At 44.3% G+C, this 15,612-nt stretch overlaps 1 protein-coding gene across 1 annotated transcript in view; it reads right to left on the bottom strand.

The window, feature by feature from the left end:
• Nucleotides 1–13,334, bottom strand: part of LOC117515176 (5-hydroxyisourate hydrolase-like) — a 79,907-nt gene extending 66,573 nt beyond the window's left edge. The window contains exon 1 of the mRNA XM_034175648.1: nucleotides 13,312–13,334. The gene's annotated coding sequence lies outside the window, so the exon portion shown is untranslated. The remainder of the gene's footprint in view (nucleotides 1–13,311) is intronic.
• Nucleotides 13,335–15,612: the final 2,278 nt, after the last annotated feature.

Below are 15,612 nucleotides of genomic sequence, written 5' to 3' on the forward strand. Positions count from 1 at the left end.
GTTCCAGTTGGTGACATTGTGCTGTACTTGTGAGTGTTTTTCGCTCCTGCTCTACGGATGTTGCTCCAGTTGTGGATGTCTTGTTGACATTGTGCTGTAGTTGTGAGTGTTTTTTCGCTCCTGCTCTACGGCTGTTGCACTACTGTTGATGTTTTGTTGACATTGTGCTGGAGTTGTGAGTGTTTTTTCGCTCCTGTTCTACGGCTGTTGCTCCAGTTGTTGACGTCTTGTTGACATTGTGCTGTAGTTGTGAGTGTTTTTTGCTCCTGCTCTATGGCTGTTGCTCCAGTAGTTGACATTGTGCTATACTTGTGAGTGTTTTTTGCTCCTGCTCTACGGATGTTGCTCCAGTTGTTGATGTCTTGTTGACATTGTGCTGTAGTTATGACTGTTTTTTGCTCCTGCTCTACGGCTGTTGCTCCAGCTGTTGACATTGTGCTGTAGTTGTGTTTTTTGCTCCTGCTCTACGGATGTTGCTCCAGTTGTTGAAGTCTTGTTGACATTGTGCTGTAGTTGTGTGTTTTTTGCTCCTGCTCTACGGATGTTGCTCCAGTTGTTGACATCTTGTTGACATTGTGCTGTAGTTGTGAGTGTTTTTCCGCTCCTGCTCTGTGGCTGTTGCTCCAGTTGTTGACATTGTGCCGTAGTTGTGAGTGTTTTTCGCTCCTGCTCTACGGCTGTTGCTCCAGTTGTTGACGTCTTGTTGACATTGTGCTGTAGTTGTGAGTGTTTTTCGCTCCTGCTCTACGGCTGTTGCTCCAATTGTTGACGTCTTGTTGACATTGCCCTGTAGTTTGGAGTGTTTTTCGCTCCTGCTCTACAGCTGTTGCTCCAGTTGTTGATATCTTGTTGACATTGTGCTGTAGTTGTGAGTGTTTTTCGCTCCTGCTCTACGGCTGTTGTTCCAGTTGTTGACATTGTGCTGTACTTGTGAGTGTTTTGCGCTCCTGCTCTACGGATGTTGCTCCAGTTGTTGATGTCTTGTTGACATTGTGTTGTAGTTGTGAGTGTTTTTTGCTCCTGCTCTACGGCTGTTGTTCCAGTTGTTGACATTGTGCTGTACTTGTGAGTGTTTTTCGCTCCTGCTCTACGGATGTTGCTCCAGTTGTGGATGTCTTGTTGACATTGTGCTGTAGTTGTGAGTGTTTTTCGCTCCTGCTCTACGGCTGTTGCACTACTTGTTGATGTTTTGTTGACATTGTGCTGGAGTTGTGAGTGTTTTTTCGCTCCTGTTCTACGGCTGTTGCTCCAGTTGTTGATATCTTGTTGACATTGTGCTGTAGTTGTGAGTGTTTTGCGCTCCTGCTCTATGGATGTTGCTCCAGTTGTTGATGTCTTGTTGACATTGTGCTGTAGTTGTGAGTGTTTTTCGCTCCTGCTCTACGGCTGTTGTTCCAGTTGTTGACATTGTGCTGTACTTGTGAGTGTTTTTCGCTCCTGCTCTACGGATGTTGCTCCAGTTGTTGATATCTTGTTGACATTGTGCTGTAGTTGTGAGTGTTTTTCGCTCCTGCTCTACGGCTGTTGTTCCAGTTGTTGACATTGTGCTGTACTTGTGAGTGTTTTTCGCTCCTGCTCTACGGATGTTGCTCCAGTTGTTGATGTCTTGTTGACATTGTGCTGTAGTTGTGAGTGTTTTTCGCTCCTGCTCTACGGCTGTTGCACTACTTGTTGATGTTTTGTTGACATTGTGCTGGAGTTGTGAGTGTTTTTCGCTCCTGTTCTACGGCTATTGCTCCAGTTGTTGACGTCTTGTTGACATTGTGCTGTAGTTGTGAGTGTTTTTTGCTCCTGCTCTATGGCTGTTGCTCCAGTAGTTGACATTGTGCTATACTTGTGTGTTTTTTGCTCCTGCTCTACGGATGTTGCTCCAGTTGTTGATGTCTTGTTGACATTGTGCTGTAGTTGTGAGTGTTTTTTTCTCCTGCTCTACGGCTGTTGCTCCAGTTGTTGATGTCTTGTTGACATTGTGTTGTAGTTGTGAGTGTTTTTCGCTCCTGCTCTACCGCTGTTGTTCCAGTTGTTGACATTGTGCTGTACTTGTGAGTGTTTTTCGCTCCTGGTCTACGGATGTTGCTCCAGTTGTTGATATCTTGTTGACATTGTGCTGTAGTTGTGAGTGTTTTTCGCTCCTGCTCTACGGCTGTTGTTCCAGTTGTTGACATTGTGCTGTACTTGTGAGTGTTTTTCGCTCCTGCTCTACGGATGTTGCTCCAGTTGTGGATGTCTTGTTGACATTGTGCTGTAGTTGTGAGTGTTTTTCGCTCCTGCTCTACGGCTGTTGCACTACTTGTTGATGTTTTGTTGACATTGTGCTGGAGTTGTGAGTGTTTTTCGCTCCTGTTCTACGGCTGTTGCTCCAGTTGTTGATATCTTGTTGACATTGTGCTGTAGTTGTGAGTGTTTTTCGCTCCTGCTCTACGGCTGTTGTTCCAGTTGTTTACATTGTGCTGTACTTGTGAGTGTTTTGCGCTCCTGCTCTACGGATGTTGCTCCAGTTGTTGATGTCTTGTTGACATTGTGCTGTAGTTGTGAGTGTTTTTCGCTCCTGCTCTACGGCTGTTGTTCCAGTTGTTGACATTGTGCTGTACTTGTGAGTGTTTTTCGCTCCTGGTCTACGGATGTTGCTCCAGTTGTTGATATCTTGTTGACATTGTGCTGTAGTTGTGAGTGTTTTTCGCTCCTGCTCTACGGCTGTTGTTCCAGTTGTTGACATTGTGCTGTACTTGTGAGTGTTTTTCGCTCCTGCTCTACGGATGTTGCTCCAGTTGTGGATGTTTTGTTGACATTGTGCTGGAGTTGTGAGTGTTTTTCGCTCCTGTTCTACGGCTATTGCTCCAGTTGTTGACGTCTTGTTGACATTGTGCTGTAGTTGTGAGTGTTTTTTGCTCCTGCTCTATGGCTGTTGCTCCAGTAGTTGACATTGTGCTATACTTGTGAGTGTTTTTTGCTCCTGCTCTACGGATGTTGCTCCAGTTGTTGATGTCTTGTTGACATTGTGCTGTAGTTGTGAGTGTTTTTTTCTCCTGCTCTACGGCTGTTGCTCCAGTTGTTGATGTCTTGTTGACATTGTGCTGTAGTTATGACTGTTTTTTGCTCCTGCTCTACGGCTGTTGCTCCAGCTGTTGACATTGTGCTGTAGTTGTGAGTGTTTTTTGCTCCTGCTCTACGGATGTTGCTCCAGTTGTTGACATTGTGCTGTAGTTGTGAGTGTTTTTTGCTCCTGCTCTACAGCTGTTGCTCCAGTTGTTGAAGTCTTGTTGACATTGTGCTGTAGTTGTGAGTGTTTTTCCGCTCCTGCTCTATGGCTGTTGCTCCAGTTGTTGACATTGTGCCGTAGTTGTGAGTGTTTTTCGCTCCTGCTCTACGGCTGTTGCTCCAGTTGTTGACGTCTTGTTGACATTGTGCTGTAGTTGTGAGTGTTTTTCGCTCCTGCTCTACGGCTGTTGCTCCAATTGTTGACGTCTTGTTGACATTGCCCTGTAGTTTGGAGTGTTTTTCGCTCCTGCTCTACAGCTGTTGCTCCAGTTGTTGATATCTTGTTGACATTGTGCTGTAGTTGTGAGTGTTTTTCGCTCCTGCTCTACGGCTGTTGTTCCAGTTGTTGACATTGTGCTGTACTTGTGAGTGTTTTGCGCTCCTGCTCTACGGATGTTGCTCCAGTTGTTGATGTCTTGTTGACATTGTGCTGTAGTTGTGAGTGTTTTTTCGCTCCTGCTCTACGGCTGTTGTTCCAGTTGTTGACATTGTGCTGTACTTGTGAGTGTTTTTCGCTCCTGGTCTACGGATGTTGCTCCAGTTGTTGATATCTTGTTGACATTGTGCTGTAGTTGTGAGTGTTTTTCGCTCCTGCTCTACGGCTGTTGTTCCAGTTGTTGACATTGTGCTGTACGTGTGAGTGTTTTTCGCTCCTGCTCTACGGATGTTGCTCCAGTTGTGGATGTCTTGTTGACATTGTGCTGTAGTTGTGAGTGTTTTTCGCTCCTGCTCTACGGCTGTTGCACTACTTGTTGATGTTTTGTTGACATTGTGCTGGAGTTGTGAGTGTTTTTCGCTCCTGTTCTACGGCTGTTGCTCCAGTTGTTGACGTCTTGTTGACATTGTGCTGTAGTTGTGAGTGTTTTTTGCTCCTGCTCTATGGCTGTTGCTCCAGTAGTTGACATTGTGCTATACTTGTGAGTGTTTTTTGCTCCTGCTCTACGGATGTTGCTCCAGTTGTTGATGTATTGTTGACATTGTGCTGTAGTTGTGAGTGTTTTTTGCTCCTGCTTTACGGCTGTTGCTCCAGTTGTTGATGTTTTGTTGACATTGTGCTGGAGTTGTGAGTGTTTTTCGCTCCTGTTCTACGGCTGTTGCTCCAGTTGTTGACGTCTTGTTGACATTGTGCTGTAGTTGTGAGTGTTTTTTGCTCCTGCTCTATGGCTGTTGCTCCAGTAGTTGACATTGTGCTATACTTGTGAGTGTTTTTCGCTCCTGCTCTACGGCTGTTGCACTACTTGTTGATGTTTTGTTGACATTGTGCTGGAGTTGTGAGTGTTTTTCGCTCCTGTTCTACGGCTGTTGCTCCAGTTGTTGATATCTTGTTGACATTGTGCTGTAGTTGTGAGTGTTTTGCGCTCCTGCTCTATGGATGTTGCTCCAGTTGTTGATGTCTTGTTGACATTGTGCTGTAGTTGTGAGTGTTTTTCGCTCCTGCTCTACGGCTGTTGTTCCAGTTGTTGACATTGTGCTGTACTTGTGAGTGTTTTTCGCTCCTGGTCTACGGATGTTGCTCCAGTTGTTGATATCTTGTTGACATTGTGCTGTAGTTGTGAGTGTTTTTCGCTCCTGCTCTACGGCTGTTGTTCCAGTTGTTGACATTGTGCTGTACTTGTGAGTGTTTTTCGCTCCTGCTCTACGGATGTTGCTCCAGTTGTGGATGTCTTGTTGACATTGTGCTGTAGTTGTGAGTGTTTTTCGCTCCTGCTCTACGGCTGTTGCACTACTTGTTGATGTTTTGTTGACATTGTGCTGGAGTTGTGAGTGTTTTTCGCTCCTGTTCTACGGCTATTGCTCCAGTTGTTGACGTCTTGTTGACATTGTGCTGTAGTTGTGAGTGTTTTTTGCTCCTGCTCTATGGCTGTTGCTCCAGTAGTTGACATTGTGCTATACTTGTATGTTTTTTGCTCCTGCTCTACGGATGTTGCTCCAGTTGTTGATGTCTTGTTGACATTGTGCTGTAGTTGTGAGTGTTTTTTTCTCCTGCTCTACGGCTGTTGCTCCAGTTGTTGATGTCTTGTTGACATTGTGTTGTAGTTGTGAGTGTTTTTCGCTCCTGCTCTACCGCTGTTGTTCCAGTTGTTGACATTGTGCTGTACTTGTGAGTGTTTTTCGCTCCTGGTCTACGGATGTTGCTCCAGTTGTTGATATCTTGTTGACATTGTACTGTAGTTGTGAGTGTTTTTCACTCCTGCTCTACGGCTGTTGTTCCAGTTGTTGACATTGTGCTGTACTTGTGAGTGTTTTTCGCTCCTGCTCTACGGATGTTGCTCCAGTTGTGGATGTCTTGTTGACATTGTGCTGTAGTTGTGAGTGTTTTTCGCTCCTGCTCTACGGCTGTTGCACTACTTGTTGATGTTTTGTTGACATTGTGCTGGAGTTGTGAGTGTTTTTCGCTCCTGTTCTACGGCTGTTGCTCCAGTTGTTGATATCTTGTTGACATTGTGCTGTAGTTGTGAGTGTTTTTCGCTCCTGCTCTACGGCTGTTGTTCCAGTTGTTGACATTGTGCTGTACTTGTGAGTGTTTTGCGCTCCTGCTCTACGGATGTTGCTCCAGTTGTTGATGTCTTGTTGACATTGTGCTGTAGTTGTGAGTGTTTTTCGCTCTTGCTCTACGGCTGTTGTTCCAGTTGTTGACATTGTGCTGTACTTGTGAGTGTTTTTCGCTCCTGGTCTACGGATGTTGCTCCAGTTGTTGATATCTTGTTGACATTGTGCTGTAGTTGTGAGTGTTTTTCGCTCCTGCTCTACGGCTGTTGTTCCAGTTGTTGACATTGTGCTGTACTTGTGAGTGTTTTTCGCTCCTGCTCTACGGATGTTGCTCCAGTTGTGGATGTTTTGTTGACATTGTGCTGGAGTTGTGAGTGTTTTTTCGCTCCTGTTCTACGGCTATTGCTCCAGTTGTTGACGTCTTGTTGACATTGTGCTGTAGTTGTGAGTGTTTTTTGCTCCTGCTCTATGGCTGTTGCTCCAGTAGTTGACATTGTGCTATACTTGTGAGTGTTTTTTGCTCCTGCTCTACGGATGTTGCTCCAGTTGTTGATGTCTTGTTGACATTGTGCTGTAGTTGTGAGTGTTTTTTTCTCCTGCTCTACGGCTGTTGCTCCAGTTGTTGATGTCTTGTTGACATTGTGCTGTAGTTATGACTGTTTTTTGCTCCTGCTCTACGGCTGTTGCTCCAGCTGTTGACATTGTGCTGTAGTTGTGAGTGTTTTTTGCTCCTGCTCTACGGATGTTGCTCCAGTTGTTGACATTGTGCTGTAGTTGTGAGTGTTTTTTGCTCCTGCTCTACAGCTGTTGCTCCAGTTGTTGATGTCTTGTTGACATTGTGCTGTAGTTGTGAGTGTTTTTCGCTCCTGTTCTATGGCTGTTGCTCCAGTTGTTGACATTGTGCCGTAGTTGTGAGTGTTTTTCGCTCCTGCTCTACGGCTGTTGCTCCAGTTGTTGACGTCTTGTTGACATTGTGCTGTAGTTGTGAGTGTTTTTCGCTCCTGCTCTACGGCTGTTGCTCCAGTTGTTGACGTCTTGTTGACATTGCCCTGTAGTTTGGAGTGTTTTTTCGCTCCTGCTCTACAGCTGTTGCTCCAGTTGTTGATATCTTGTTGACATTGTGCTGTAGTTGTGAGTGTTTTTCGCTCCTGCTCTACGGCTGTTGTTCCAGTTGTTGACATTGTGCTGTACTTGTGAGTGTTTTGCGCTCCTGCTCTACGGATGTTGCTCCAGTTGTTGATGTCTTGTTGACATTGTGCTGTAGTTGTGAGTGTTTTTCGCTCCTGCTCTACGGCTGTTGTTCCAGTTGTTGACATTGTGCTGTACTTGTGAGTGTTTTTCGCTCCTGGTCTACGGATGTTGCTCCAGTTGTTGATATCTTGTTGACATTGTGCTGTAGTTGTGAGTGTTTTTCGCTCCTGCTCTACGGCTGTTGTTCCAGTTGTTGACATTGTGCTGTACTTGTGAGTGTTTTTCGCTCCTGCTCTACGGATGTTGCTCCAGTTGTGGATGTCTTGTTGACATTGTGCTGTAGTTGTGAGTGTTTTTCGCTCCTGCTCTACGGCTGTTGCACTACTTGTTGATGTTTTGTTGACATTGTGCTGGAGTTGTGAGTGTTTTTCGCTCCTGTTCTACGGCTGTTGCTCCAGTTGTTGATGTCTTGTTGACATTGTGCTGTAGTTGTGAGTGTTTTTTGCTCCTGCTCTATGGCTGTTGCTCCAGTAGTTGACATTGTGCTATACTTGTGAGTGTTTTTTCGCTCCTGCTCTACGGATGTTGCTCCAGTTGTTGATGTATTGTTGACATTGTGCTGTAGTTGTGAGTGTTTTTTGCTCCTGCTTTACGGCTGTTGCTCCAGTTGTTGACGTCTTGTTGACATTGTGTTGTAGTTGTGAGTGTTTTTTGCTCCTGCTCTACGGCTGTTGCGCCAGTTGTTAACATTGTGCTGTAGTTGTGAGTGTTTTTGTTGATCCTGCTGGTAGTTGAGTGTTTTTCACTCCTGCTCTACGGCTGTTGCTCTAGTTGTTGATGTCTTGCTGACACTCTGCTTTAGTTGTAAATGTTTGTCGCTCCTGCTCTATGGCTGTTGCTCCAGTTGTTGACGTCTTGTTGACATTGTGCCGTAGTTGTGAGTGTTTTTCACTCCTGCTCTACGGATGTTGCTCCAGTTGTTGATGTCTTATTGACATTGTGCTGTAGTTGTGAGTGTTTTTTGCTCCTGCTTTACGGCTGTTGCTCCAGTTGTTGACGTCTTGTTGACATTGTGTTGTAGTTGTGAGTGTTTTTTGCTCCTGCTCTATGGCTGTTGCGCCAGTTTTTAACATTGTGCTGTAGTTGTGAGTGTTTTTTGTTAGTTGTTGATATTGTGCTGTAGTTGAGTGTTTTTCACTCCTGCTCTACGGCTGTTGCTCTAGTTGTTGATGTCTTGCTGACACTCTGCTTTAGTTGTGAGTGTTTTTCGCTCCTGCTCTACGGATGTTGCTCCAGTTGTTGATATCTTGTTGACATTGTGCTGTAGTTGTGAGTGTTTTTCGCTCCTGCTCTACGGCTGTTGTTCCAGTTGTTGACATTGTGCTGTACTTGTGAGTGTTTTGCGCTCCTGCTCTACGGCTGTTGTTCCAGTTGTTGACATTGTGCTGTACTTGTGAGTGTTTTTCGCTCCTGCTCTACGGATGTTGCTCCAGTTGTTGATGTCTTGTTGACATTGTGCTGTAGTTGTGAGTGTTTTTTGCTCCTGCTTTACGGCTGTTGCTCCAGTTGTTGACGTCTTGTTGACATTGTGTTGTAGTTGTGAGTGTTTTTTGCTCCTGCTCTATGGCTGTTGCGCCAGTTGTTAACATTGTGCTGTAGTTGTGAGTGTTTTTTGCTCCTGCTCTACGGATGTTGCTCCAGTTGTTGATGTCTTGTTGACATTGTGGTGTAGTTGTGAGTGTTTTTTGCTCCTGCTTTACGGCTGTTGCTCCAGTTGTTGATGTCTTGTTGACATTGTGCTGTAGTTGTGAGTGTTTTTTGCTCCTGCTTTACGGCTGTTGCTCCAGTTGTTGACGTCTTGTTGACATTGTGCTGTAGTTGTGAGTGTTTTTCGCTCCTGCTCTACGGATGTTGCTCCAGTTGTTGATGTCTTGTTGACATTGTGCTGTAGTTGTGAGTGTTTTTTGCTCCTGCTTTACGGCTGTTGCTCCAGTTGTTGACGTCTTGTTGACATTGTGCTGTAGTTGTGAGTGTTTTTCGCTCCTGCTCTACGGATGTTGCTCCAGTTGTTGATGTCTTGTTGACATTGTGCTGTAGTTGTGAGTGTTTTTTGCTCCTGCTTTACGGCTGTTGCTCCAGTTGTTGACGTCTTGTTGACATTGTGTTGTAGTTGTGAGTGTTTTTTGCTCCTGCTCTATGGCTGTTGCGCCAGTTTTTAACATTGTGCTGTAGTTGTGAGTGTTTTTTGTTAGTTGTTGATATTGTGCTGTAGTTGAGTGTTTTTCACTCCTGCTCTACGGCTGTTGCTCTAGTTGTTGATGTCTTGCTGACACTCTGCTTTAGTTGTAAGTGTTTGTCGCTCCTGCTCTATGGCTGTTGCTCCAGTTGTTGACGTCTTGTTGACATTGTGCCGTAGTTGTGAGTGTTTTTCACTCCTGCTATACGGCTGTTGCTCCAGTTGTTGACGTCTTGTTGACATTGCGCTGTAGTTTGGAGTGTTTTTCGCTCCTGCTCTACAGCTGTTGCTCCAGTTGTTGATGTCTTGTTGACATTGTGCTGTAGTTGTGTTTTTTCCCTCGTGCTCTACAGCTGTTGCTCCAGTTGTTGATATCTTGTTGACATTGTGCTGTAGTTGTGAGTGTTTTTCGCTCCTGCTCTACGGCTGTTGTTCCAGTTGTTGACATTGTGCTGTACTTGTGAGTGTTTTGCGCTCCTGCTCTATGGCTGTTGTTCCAGTTGTTGACATTGTGCTGTACTTGTGAGTGTTATTCGCTCCTGCTCTACGGATGTTGCTCCAGTTGTTGATATCTTGTTGATATTGTGCTGTAGTTGTGAGTGTTTTGCGCTCCTGCTCTATGGCTGTTGTTCCAGTTGTTGACATTGTGCTGTACTTGTGAGTGTTTTTTGCTCCTGCTTTACGGCTGTTGCTCCAGTTGTTGACATCTTGTTGATATTGTGCTGTAGTTGTGAGTGTTTTTTGCTCCTGCTCTTCAGCTGTTGCTCCAGTTGTTGACATTGTGCTGTAGTTGTGAGTGTTTTTTGCTCCTGCTCTACGGATGTTGCTCCAGTTGATGAAGGCTTGCTGACATTGTGCTGTAGTTGTGAGTGTTTTTCGCTCCTGCTCTATGGATGTTGCTCCAGTTGTTGAAGTCTTGTTGACATTGTGCTGTAGTTGTGAGTGTTTTTCGCTCCTGCTCTATGGCTGTTGTTCCAGTTGTTGACATTGTGCTGTAGTTGTGAGTGTTTTTTGCTCCTGCTTTACGGCTGTTGCTCCAGTTGTTGACGTCTTGTTGACATTGTGCTGTAGTTGTGAGTGTTTTTTCGCTCCTGCTCTACGACTGTTGCTCCAGTTGTTGACATCTTGTTGACATTGTGCTGTAGTTATGACTGTTTTTCACTCCTGCTCTACGGCTGTTGCTCCAGTTGTTGACGTCTTGTTGACATTGTGCTGTAGTTATGACTGTTTTTCACTCCTGCTCTACGACTGTTGCTCCAGTTGTTGACGTCTTGTTGACATTGTGCTGTAGTTATGACTGTTTTTCACTCCTGCTCTACGACTGTTGCTCCAGTTGTTGACGTCTTGTTGACATTGTGCTGTAGTTATGACTGTTTTTCACTCCTGCTCTACGGCTGTTGCTCTAGTTGTTGACATCTTGTTGACATTGTGCTGTAGTTGTGAGTCTTTTTCGCTCCTGCTCTATGGCTGTTGCTCCAGTTGTTGACATTGTGCTGTAGTTGTGTTTTTCACTCCTGCTCTACGGCTGTTTCTCTAGTTGTTGATGTCTTGTTGACACTGTGCTGTAGTTGTGAGTGTTTTTTGCTCCTGCTCTACGGCTGTTGCTCCAGTTGTTGACATTGTGCTGTAGTTATGAGTGTTTTTCACTCCTGCTCTACGGCTGTTTCTCTAGTTGTTGATGTCTTGTTGACACTGTGCTGTAGTTGTGAGTGTTTTTCACTCCTGCTCTACGGCTGTTTCTCTTGTTGTTGATGTCTTGTTGACACTGTGCTGTAGTTGTGAGTGTTTTTGCTCCTGCTCTACGGCTGTTTCTCTAGTTGTTGATGTCTTGTTGACATTGTGCTGTAGTTGTGAGTTTTTTTCACTCCTGCTCTACGGCTGTTTCTCTAGTTGTTGATGTCTTGTTGACATTGTGCTGTAGTTGTGAGTGTTTTTCACTCCTGCTCTACGGCTGTTGCTCTAGTTGTTGACGTCTTGTTGACATTGTGCTGTAGTTGTGAGTGTTTTTCACTCCTGCTCTACGGCTGTTGCTCTAGTTGTTGACCTCTTGTTGACATTGTGCTGTAGTTATGAGTGTTTTTCACTCCTGCTCTACGGCTGTTTCTCTAGTTGTTGATGTCTTGTTGACACTGTGCTGTAGTTGTGAGTGTTTTTTGCTCCTGCTCTACCGCTGTTTCTCTAGTTGTTGATGTCTTGTTGACACTGTGCTGTAGTTGTGAGTTTTTTTCACTCCTGCTCTACGACTGTTGCTCCAGTTGTTAACGTCTTGTTGACATTGTGCTGTAGTTATGACTGTTTTTCACTCCTGCTCTACGGCTGTTGCTCCAGTTGTTGACATTGTGCTGTAGTTATGACTGTTTTTCACTCCTGCTCTACGGCTGTTGCTCTAGTTGTTGACGTCTTGTTGACATTGTGCTGTAGTTGTGAGTGTTTTTCGCTCCTGCTCTATGGCTGTTGCTCCAATTGTTGACATTGTGCTGTAGTTGTGTTTTTCACTCCTGCTCTACGGCTGTTTCTCTAGTTGTTGATGTCTTGTTGACATTGTGCTGTAGTTGTGAGTGTTTTTCGCTCCTGCTCTATGGCTGTTGCTCCAATTGTTGACATTGTGCTGTAGTTGTGTTTTTCACTCCTGCTCTACGGCTGTTTCTCTAGTTGTTGATGTCTTGTTGACATTGTGCTGTAGTTGTGAGTGTTTTTCACTCCTGCTCTACGGCTGTTTCTCTAGTTGTTGATGTCTTGTTGACATTGTGCTGTAGTTGTGTTTTTTGCTCCTGCTCTATGGCTGTTGCTCCAGTTGTTGACATTGTGCTGTAGTTGTGAGTGTTTTTCACTCCTGCTCTACGGCTGTTTCTCTAGTTGTTGATGTCTTGTTGACATTGTGCTGTAGTTGTGAGTGTTTTTCACTCCTGCTCTATGGCTGTTTCTCTAGTTGTTGATGTCTTGTTGACATTGTGCTGTAGTTGTGTTTTTCGCTCCTGCTCTATGGCTGTTGCTCCAGTTGTTGACATTGTGCTGTAGTTGTGTTTTTCACTCCTGCTCTACAGCTGTTTCTCTAGTTGTTGATGTCTTGTTGACATTGTGCTGTAGTTGTGAGTGTTTTTCACTCCTGCTCTACGGCTGTTGCTCTAGTTGTTGATGTCTTGTTGACATTGTGCTGTAGTTGTGAGTGTTTTTTGCTCCTGTTCTATGGCTGTTGCTCCAGTTGTTGATGTCTTGTTGACATTGTGCTGGAGTTGTGTTTTTCGCTCCTGGTCTACAGCTGTTGTTCCAGTTGTTTACATTGTGCTGTATTTGTGAGTGTTTTTCGCTCCTGCTCTACGGCTGTTGCACTACTTGTTGATGTCAGTATATAGATGGTGAACTTCTACCCTGCCACTGAGTCCGTCAACTCCTCCTCCATCACCGTCTGGTATGCTGTTGCCACTGCTAAGGACAAGAGCAGACTGCAGCGTATCATCCACGCAACAGAGAAGGTGATGGACTGCAGTGTGCCATCCCTACAGGACCTGTACACCTCCAGAGCCCTGAGGCCAGCAAGAAAGATAGTGGCCGATCCCTCACCCAGGACACAAACTTTTTGTCACCCTCCCCTCTGGCAGACGGCTGAGGTCCATCAGGACCAAAACAGCTTCTTTCCGTCCACAGGTAGACCAGTAAATAATGCCAGAGACCCCCATTTACGCCTCCTCCCCCTGACCCACTATGATAAAGTACAGATTGGTCGTCCCTGCACTGAAAGTTACTGTATATCTGTACTCCAGTCACATGTCCCTGCACTGTCCCGTTCCACTACATTACTGTATACTGTGTTTTTTTTTTACACTGCATATTTGTCATATCAAGGTATTATTTGTTCTCTGCGCACACTTTACTCTCTCCTTCTGTTTCACAGCTCTTTTATCACTGCTGCTGTGACACTGTAAAATTTACCCATGCAGGACTAATAAAAGAATATTTTTTTAAATTCTCACTAAATATGAGCTTTAAACTCGGAGGTGATTTAAATTCACTTGTTTTCTTGTTCTTTGGAAAATGACAGAAATGTTCATGTCAACATTGTGATGATTCAAAGGATCAGAGATCAGTTTTAAATCACATGCTGATATTTAATATGAAACTGAAAATAAAATTCTTACCTTCTGACTTCACTCGGCTCCTAAAATTGATCCAAGTAGCTGCAGCGTCAAACCGTAAACCCACACCGTACCCAGCATGTACTGCAAACAGACCTGATGTCAAAGGTCACCCTGAATCTGAGTAGCTGAGCTTCAGTCAACAACATGTGACTGTTTGCTGATTTAATTAAAACCATTTAAATGGAAAATGTCCTTAATTATCTTTGTGTTTATTTTAAACTTTTATGAGAGAAGTTCAAACATTTTGGCTCCAAATGACCTCAAACTTTATTGCTGTTTACACACAGTCACATTTACTTTAAGAAAATACTTTTACTTCACTGACATTGTAATCGGTTACATTCAACACAAAACCCCAAAAAATACGCGTACAAACTACAAGAAGAAAAAACTGAACCTACAGGATTAATTAAACGCATATTATTTTAATGGAACACATGAACAAATATTCTGCAGAAACACTTTATTTACAGTTGTTCAGCTTTTAGTTATTTTTTGACTGTGTAATTTATTAAGGTACTGAAACAAGCACAGTGACTGAGACATTATTTAACAGGTCAGTTATTCAGTAACTCAAAAACAACTGACGGCTCTCCAGAATTTACCAGAAAAGAACAACAGAATGTACTATGAATAACAAAGAAAATCAGGACAAACATCAGGCAAAAACCAGCCCAGGGGAGGTGATGGTCTAGTGGTTAAGCATTGGGCTTGAGACCAGAGGATCCTCGGTTCAAGTCCCAGCCTGACCGGAAAATTACTAAGGGCCTTTGGGCAAAGTCCTTAATCCCCCAGTTGCTCCTGGTGTGTAGTGGGCATCAGGGTGAATGTGAGGCATTATTGTAAAGCGCTTTGAGTGTCTGATGCAGATGGAAAAGTGGTATATAAATGCAATCCATTTACCATTTATTTTACATCTTCTTCCTAATAATAATAATAATAACAATAATAATGATAATTGATCTTTTATGCAGAACTTTAAGGAGAAACCATTTGTAAAGTGCTCAACTTAAAACAGGACAGCCTGTAGCACTGTGACACATGTCACGTTTCTATAAACCACAAACTGAAGTGAAGCATCTGCAGAAATATTCCTGTTTTCATCGCAGCTGAAATCAAATGAAATCAGTGACGTCAGGAAAGTGATGCCTCCGGATCACCAGGACACAAACTGGACAAGAAGAAGAATCAGACTTCAACAAATCCAAAACCAGCATCTCCTCTTCATCTGGTACCAAACAAAGATCATATGAGGATCAGAAATCATACATTCGTCACTCTCCTAAAATAATGGCCTAAGTCATATTTTCCAAAACATGACTTAGACCATTATTTTAGGAAGGTGACGATATTATATTATTGCATTATCATCACTGATGCATTCATGTGTTCATCACTTTAGTGTTGCAGCTGGAAGACGTGGAGCTAATATGAAATGCTCTATTATTTATATGTTACTTTACATGCTGCTTGTATATTTGTCCCTGTGTTGTGTGGGCCGCTGAAGAGGAGGTACTGCTGGCCTCCACCAGAGGGCGCCCTGCGAGAGGGTGCTGCCGCCTCTTCAGGACAGCTGTCCATCATCTCCAACAGCTGTCATCTATCAACCACTCCATAAAGCCGGATGACATCTCCACCTCGCTGCCGAGATATCTTCAAGTGAAGAAGGTAATACCTCAGCCATGATTGTGCCGTGCACACATTATTTTCTCTATTCTGTGATATTGTTTCAGGAGTCTGCTCACTGTTGTTGTTCTGTGGGAGTACGGAGTGGTGACGAAGTGAAGGGCGTTCACTTGTCACATCACACTACAGAGACAACCAGAGTTGAACTGTCAATAAAGGTGGAGGTGTTTTTTTCCCCACTTTAAAAGGAGAAATCTAACAGATCTGACTGTGTTACTGGGTGCGCACACACCCACTCTTGATTGTTTCTGCTTCCTGCCAGCAGTACCAGATCCGACAGCCGGAGACGGTGACCACCTGGGGACTCGGGACTTGGCAGCTCCAGTATTCTCCGGGTTCGGTGGCAGTGGAAATCGTGTGGGTTCTGGCTCCTCTCTGGATGGACGTCTTCTATCCTCGAGCCTGCCCACACATCACCTTTGTAGATTGACTACATACAAATTCTGTAATCGTCTGTATTTTGTTGTGCACATTCACAACAGTAAAGTGTTCTATTTTCGGCTCATTCATTGTCCATTCATTTACGCCCCCTGTTGTGGGTCCGTGTCACTACACTTGTTATGTGTCGGACGCAGCTCGGAGAACCGACCAGCGTTTGAAGGACCCAGTATGAAA

The sequence above is a fragment of the Thalassophryne amazonica genome, chromosome 8 (genome assembly GCF_902500255.1).
Source record: "Thalassophryne amazonica chromosome 8, fThaAma1.1, whole genome shotgun sequence".
NCBI lineage: Eukaryota > Metazoa > Chordata > Actinopteri > Batrachoidiformes > Batrachoididae > Thalassophryne > Thalassophryne amazonica.